This window comes from Palaemon carinicauda, chromosome 23 (assembly GCF_036898095.1).
Source record: "Palaemon carinicauda isolate YSFRI2023 chromosome 23, ASM3689809v2, whole genome shotgun sequence".
NCBI lineage: Eukaryota > Metazoa > Arthropoda > Malacostraca > Decapoda > Palaemonidae > Palaemon > Palaemon carinicauda.
In genome coordinates this window covers 61,408,903-61,416,369 of record NC_090747.1, presented here as the reverse complement: position 1 = coordinate 61,416,369, position 7,467 = coordinate 61,408,903, and the positions used below count along the sequence as shown (strand labels likewise).

Genomic DNA, 7,467 nt, shown 5'->3' with positions numbered 1-7,467 from the left:
TTATTGTTATTGCTAAGCTACAACCCTAGTTGGAAAAGCAGGATGCCATAAGCCCAGGGGCTCCAACAGGAAAAGTAGCCCAGTAAGGAAAAGAAACAAGGAAAAGGGGAATATTTTAAGAGCAACAACGCTAAAATAAATATCTGCTAATAAACTACAAAAACTTTAAGAATTCAAGAAGGAGAAAAACAAGGTAGAATACTGTGCCCGAGTGTACCCTCAAGCAAGAGAACTCTAACCCAAGACAGTGGAAGGCCATGGCACAGAGGCTATGGCACTACCCAAGAGTAGAGAACAATGGTTTGATTTCGGAGTGTCCTTCTCCTAGAAGAGCTGCTTACCATAGCTATAGAGTCTCTTCTACCCTAATTCCGTAGTTATATTTGACTGTTTTCTGGAGGAATTAATGCCTAGATCAATCCCATATCAAGATCTCCAAATGTTCTGTGTCAATTATCTGTTTATCTCGATATTGAAGAATAGGTTTGAATCCTGACCCAGTTAGGACTGCTTATCATGGAATGACTTTCCTTTTGGGGCTGTGAATTCGATATTGAAAGCTGTTTGAAGACGAAATATGCGTATGTTGATTTATGCACTACAGCAAATTCATCTGTGTCTAGTCCACTGCAGGACAAAGGCCTCAGACGTGACAATTCATTTCTTGAATTTGGCCAGTTTTCATCACTTCGCTGGCTCGTGCGGATTGGTGATGGTGGGAGATTTTCGTCTGATCGCTCACAGCAAACCATCCGAGTATGGGTAACCCTGACTATGAATAGTACAGCCTTGTTGATCATGGCGATACACAAACACACTCACCACTTTATGGTATCCCCATATGCATATGAAATGTATATATGTATGTACTGTGTATATATAGTATGCATATACGGCATTGTGTATATATATGGATATATATTCATGCATATTATATATATACAGTATATATATATATATATATATATATATATATATATATATATGTTTGATTGATAGAGGTCTCTCTCTCTCTCTCTCTCTCTCTCTCTCTCTCTCTCTCATATATATATATATATATATATATATATATATATATATATATATATATATATATATGAGAGAGAGAGAGAGAGAGAGAGAGAGAGAGAGAGAGAGATCCATCGAAGCCATATAATACGAGCTGCCAATCTCCAACCTCGGAGAGCCAGCCAGTCAGCCTTCACACACAATCCCCCCTGGCCTTGCCACGGGAATATCCTTCGGAATTTGCCTGTTCCTCGAAGGACGTCTTCTGTACAAACAAGATAAATCCTCGTCTCCATCTCGAGTGAAATGACATTCTTCTCCTTCCATTTTTTTTTTTCTCCTCTGGAAATTATTTATTTTCCAGTCAAAGCTTCCATGTTAAAGGTTATCGGTCCGGGGGTCCGACAAAGGCCTGGAGAAATTGGAGGTTTCCATTTTTTCCATATCTGCTCAGCTTTTCGTCCGGTGGGGGCGGGGGGGGGGGGGGAAGAAAAATATAAAGGATATTTCACTACTGGCGAGTTTGTGAGTTTTCCATTTTGTGGGTTTTTCGTATACGGTCATTAACATTTCTTCTTCTTCTTCTTCTTCTTCTTCTTCTTCTTCTTCTTCTTCTTCTTCTTCTTCTTCTTCTTCTTCTTCTTCTTCTTATTATTATTATCATTATTATTATTATTATTATTATTATTATTATTATACTGTTTTTCTTAGCAGTATTTCAGTCAAATACAGGCGACCGTAATTTGTACCCTACTTTATTATCTTTTACGGGTTTGTGACCGTAATATCACTCCTTTACGGCAATATATCCGTTTTTAAAACTGTAAATCCTTAGCAACATTTATTCCAAGATTTTACTGTGTTTTACGGCAAATTCTTAACAATGCAGAGTTGAATTTAAGACCAGAGATGAATATGTAACATTTACTATCAAGTTTATTTCAAAATTTCGATAATTCTGATATAATTTTGTCAGAAGATAAATTGCTGAGGATTGCGGTGGCCGATGTGATAACGTCCCTGACTGGTGAACGCCAGACTGGGGTTCAAGTCCCGCTCAAACTCGTTAGTTTCTTTGGTCTCTCCAACCTCACTCTCCTTGTGAGAAAAGATGGGGTGTTTGAGGGGGAGCCTATAGGTCTATCTGCTGAGTCATCAGCAGCCATTTCCTGGCCCTCCTTGGTCATAGCTTGGATGGAGAGGGGGCTTGGTTTAAAGGGTTAAAGGTAGCTCATGAATGGCAGAGGCAAAGGACAGTGACATTGCCCTAGCAAGGAGGACAAATGCCCTAGAGACTGACCATATATTATATGATCAGCGCCCAAGCCTCCTCTCCACCCAAGCTAGGACCAGGGAGGGCCAGGCAGTGGCTGCTGATGACTCAGCAGATAGACCTATAGGCTCCCCCAAACCCCCTAAGCTTAGCTTACAAGGATGGTAAGGTTGCAGACACTAATGGCACTAACGAGTCTGAGCGGGACTCGAACCCCCGACTGGGAAACACCAGGCAGAGACGTTACCGATCAGGCTGATCATATGAATATATGGTCAGTCTCTAGGGCATTGTCCTGCACGATAGGGCAATGTCACTGCCCCTCGCCTCTGCCATTCATGAGTGGCCTTTAAACCTTTAAGGGCGAAATGGCAACTTTTAAAATAGATAATTTTTTTATGCATTAAAAATCTGTTGTTATTTTTTACCATCATTTAGACATTATTTCTCATGATCTATGACTTTAAATAAACCTTTTGGTAAGATACCTTAGCAAAGATTTCAGTCATTTATAATCGAATAACTTTGTCATGATCCTTAGACCTGGAATTATTATTATTATTATTATTATTATTATTATTATTATTATTATTATTATTATTATTATTATTATTATTATTATTATTATCATTATTATTATCAATATAAATTCTAATTTAATTACAACCTCTTATAATGAGTAAGAGAGAGTACAACCCGTTGATTTACTCATGAGAGAGAGAGAGAGAGAGAGAGAGAGAGAGAGAGAGAGAGAGAGAGAGAGAGAGACCTCTATCAATCAAACTTAACTGTCCATATCCAATTTTGACGATCCTTCGCTAAAGCAGGCCACTTGGCCGTACCTCAGACGATGTCCTCTGTATATACTTTTTTTTTTTATTAATTATAATTAGCAATAAGAAATAATACATATTGTTGATATTTTTTTCATAACCAAAACACTGTTTAATAGATGGAGCTTATTTTTTTTATTCTTATTTCCTCACTACATTGTTATCGTTATTTATATTATAATAATTGTAATCTATATTATTATGTTGCATGTTAAACACTATAAAGAATAGTGATTAATGAATTATTTAATTTGTTTAGATATAAACAAAAACTACAGGCATAACACTGATTAATAGACGACGCCCAAACACATTAAAAGATGGCGCTTATTTTTTTATTTTTAATTCTTATTTTCTCACAACATTGTTATCGTTATTTATATTCTAATAATTATAATCTATATTATTATCTTGTATGTTAAACACTCTAAAAATACTATTTAATTCATTATTTTTTTTAAATATAAACAAAATATAACCAAAACATTGTTTAATAGACGACGCCCAAACATGTAAACAAACAGTGACTGTCTGCCTCTGACCGTCTGACACTTTTTTTCTTCTTCGTCATTATAACTGTAATTCATTCATTCTGGAGGGAGAGAGAGAGATATATACAAATTGACAGTGAGCTATGCTTTATGTCTTACTCTTTATCAAACTTCAATCAAGTATAAGGTGGTAAATATGAGTAATCTGTTAATGAGGATTTGAATTTACTTACTTTCTTTGGTATCATACTAAAACACGGGCAAACTTTACTAATAAATAAATCTAGGTAAGCATAGAAAGACTCCTGTTTTTTTTTTCGAAAATGATCTTTAAGGGCCATTTTCCTGGTCCTGGTGACTTTAAACCCCCATTTTAAGGTGCATTTTAAAAGGGAAACAAACATCAGAACACGACCTATCTTAAGGTTCCCAACCTAACCTAACCTAGCATCCTTATCGGGGTGTATGTATGATAGCGGCCACCTGTATGTATTATTATGTCTGACTTAGAATATGGAAGTGTAAGGGGGTTGCAGGGGGGGCGTTAGCCCCCCCCCCCATTAGGTAAGGACACGGCTTTTAGGTTAGGTTCGGTGGGAAAGTTGAGGTTAGTGGATGTCCATTTTTAATGAACGTGTAAGGAACTGGCCGCTGATATACAAAGGCTCCGCCTTATCCTTTCTGATATACCTCTGGTTATGCCCCCTTGTAATCCCCCTTACACTGCTGTACCCTTACCGTACCCTAAGACACTGTGGTTGTTTTTCAATATTTAACTTAGCCGGTGATTATAATAGCTGCAACTCTGTTGCCCGATAGACAACTCTACGGTAAAAACTCGCCAGCGATCGCTACACAGGTTGTGGGTGTGCCCAACAGCGCCATCTGTCGTCCAGATACCCAGTACTCAATGTAAACAAAGAACTCAATTTTCTCTCTGTCGAGCTATCGACAAGACGTACTTACTCGCTGTTGCTAAACTGGAGTTTTTTCACAACTAATTGGTGAAGTACTTTATTCTAGTTTTGAGCTTTCGCTATGCAGGTGTTTTATCTTCATCTTAAATCTTGAACTCGTTTTGGATAGATTTAATTATGGTGACAAAGAGAGTATGGACTTTCTTTCACTTTTAAATGGCCGACCCTTCCCTTAGACGGAAGTGTGTTGAGGCTTTTAGTAATTATCTTATCATGTTATAGATTTTCCTCTATATATTTTATATCTCTCCGCCTTTATTAGGCCTCTTCGATTAACTTTCCATTTATTATAAACATATAAAAATAAATTTTAATGTTTTGTTTATATAGACCTTTCCTGAGAGTAGGCGGTCCTAACTTGGAAACCGAAGTTAATCAACGTTGAGCCCTTTATATCGTAATTAGCTTTTAAAGAGCTAAGGATTTAAAACTTTTTAAATGTAATATTTTATGGAAGAATTTCTTTGATAGTCTTCGTACTGTTTTCAAAGATGAACTAACGTTTAGTTTATTTATGCTACGCAGTTGTTGACGTTCAGGACGTTCAACATGCGCTCTATCATTACGATAGAGAGAGAGTGTATCACGGTTTCACTTTGCAGTAAGAGTAAATCGATTCTGACGTTTTGTTCATTCTTTCTTAGCTTAAATGTTTTAAATTCTAATTTAAAGGAACTTTTTATTTGAAAAACCTTTCAGTTTTTTCCTTTAGTCAAATAACATGTTTTTTTGACGAAATATAATTGGGCTCTTCTCTTAGGTGCGAAATCAAGAGAGAAAGAGAGAGAGAGATAGAGACGGAGGGAGAGAGAGGAGAGAAAACGTTCCGTTCAAGCGGGTAACGTTGTTCTCGTGTTACTCGCGTCCCTAGTCGCTGTACGGGGAGGAAGGATAAAACGTTTTTAGGTTTTTATTCTCGTCCCCAGGCTATGTGCGGTGAGAGATTGAAAACGTAGTTTATATGAACTAGTGTTTAGTCTCTTCCCCAGCCACTGAATTTTTTATCTTAAAATATGTTTTCTGTTTTTTGCTGGTATTAATGAGCTTGCATTATACGACTGATTTCGCAATTACTACCTTTTAATGAAGGGTAGAATTGCGTGTTTCAGGTAGAAATAAATGCAAAACAGAAAATCGAAGTGATAAAGTGATATGCGCAAAGTGTTACAGTGTTGCGTCCGAGGCTCAAAGTGTTACAGTGTTGCGTCCGAGGGTTCGTCTGTTCGTGCCTGTCGTTCACCTAGTCCGGGACCTCTTACATGCTCCCAAGCCCAGGGGAGAAGTAATGTCAAACGACTTATGGGTTCGAGAGGCCTTGATCAACGAACAGACGTTTCCCTCTATGGTATCGGGTGTATCTTACCAAGATCTCCCCTACCATAAGACGAGAGAGACGTTGTTTCTCCTCGTCATCCGAAGGCTTTTCGCATAAGAAACCTGTCACAAGGTTTCGAAGCCCTTAAGCGAAAGTCAGTCCTTTCAGGACAGGTCCAGCGTCCTGGTTACAACCATTAGGACAGCTCTGACCCTATGCAGTCATCGGATAACTGCTCGCCGCCTAACAAAAGCGTAACACAGACTCCGAGAGTCTTTTTTTGTAGGCAAAGTGTTGCGGTCACAGACGTTACCCTCGTCTCTTACCACAACCATTTCCGTTGATCCTTAATGGGTTGTATGGCAAGACATGCAGTATATGCTTGCCTCCCTTATGGAAGACTATTCTGCCGATTAGTCCGTTGAGTCTAGCCGTTTATCTCATCGATATCCTGGCTTTCAGCCAACCTAACGTTCCTTTGTGCTTACTGTTGACGTTGGCGTAGCTTAGTCACGTCAGTCAGATTGTTTAGAACCACACTCGATGCGGTCTCGTGTGGTTTTTCAGCCGCATTTGGACGTTAGGCCACTTGCTGATGCTCCTGTTGACGTTCAAGACGTTCACTAACAATCGGAGTTGACTTGTTTTGACGCTGTGCGTCAACCTCCGCATTATAGAGTTGTTTTGACTGCTCAGTCTAGGCAGTCAAAGCAGTCTCGAGTGGACGCTGTGCGTCCTCACGCACCTGTTGTGGTTGACAGTTCAGTTGTTGACAGTTCACAGACTGTCAAGCAGTTACATGACGTTGCGTTCTGATCCGCTACTAATGCACCAGTGAGTGTGGACTCTGCTTGTAAAGCATTGCCACCACGGTAGGTCTCTCCCTTGCTTGAGACTCAGCTTTTATCGGACAAGGTTCCTGTAGATGAGGAAGTTGCTGTTCTCCCTCCTACTGATATTCCCTTGAGGACTCTGTCAGATGGAGAGGAGCCTAAAGCTGCTTAGCCTCCTATGGACTTTAATCAAATCATGATGATTTTTTTTAAGGATCTTTGTCCGGATCTTTTGTAACTGCTGCTCCTCATTCGCCTAAACGTCAGAGCTTACACTAGGCCTAGCTACTTCGAAGCCGTAGTTTTTAAGCTAGTGCTCTCTCGCTCTCCTAGAGAGCGTTACGTTGGCTAGGCGACTGGTTTTTCACCAGGAGGAGTTTGGGGGATACAGCCTTTGCTTTCCCTTCTTTTAAACTGGTTTATAGAGCGAGAGTCTGATATGACACGAGAGAAGTTCTCGGCTTGGGAGTTCATGCCTCTGCCCAGATAGACTTCTCAATTCTCGTAGACTCTCCCTGGCGCCTGGTCAGGAGACGCTCCAAGTTGTTTACAGGTCAACTTCACAGCTGTTTTCGAGCCTTTGAAGTTTTGCTGTACAATTATGTCACGCATAACAAGGCTTTCAGGGATGGTGAACGGTACCGCCTCAGTCGCTAACCCCGTCTGTTGCCACACCTGCTCCCGTAGACCCTAAATGGGCTTTGCTGCAAGACATGCAGTCCAAGCTTGCGTCCTTG

At 39.6% G+C, this 7,467-nt stretch overlaps 1 protein-coding gene across 2 annotated transcripts in view; it reads left to right on the top strand.

Annotated features, from left to right (window-relative positions):
• The first annotated feature begins 3,651 nt into the window (after positions 1-3,651).
• Positions 3,652-7,467, top strand: part of LOC137617123 (vacuolar protein sorting-associated protein 8 homolog) — a 66,673-nt gene continuing 62,857 nt past the window's right edge. For both annotated transcript variants that reach the window (XM_068346972.1, XM_068346971.1), the window contains exon 1: positions 3,652-3,795. The gene's annotated coding sequence lies outside the window, so the exon portion shown is untranslated. The remainder of the gene's footprint in view (positions 3,796-7,467) is intronic.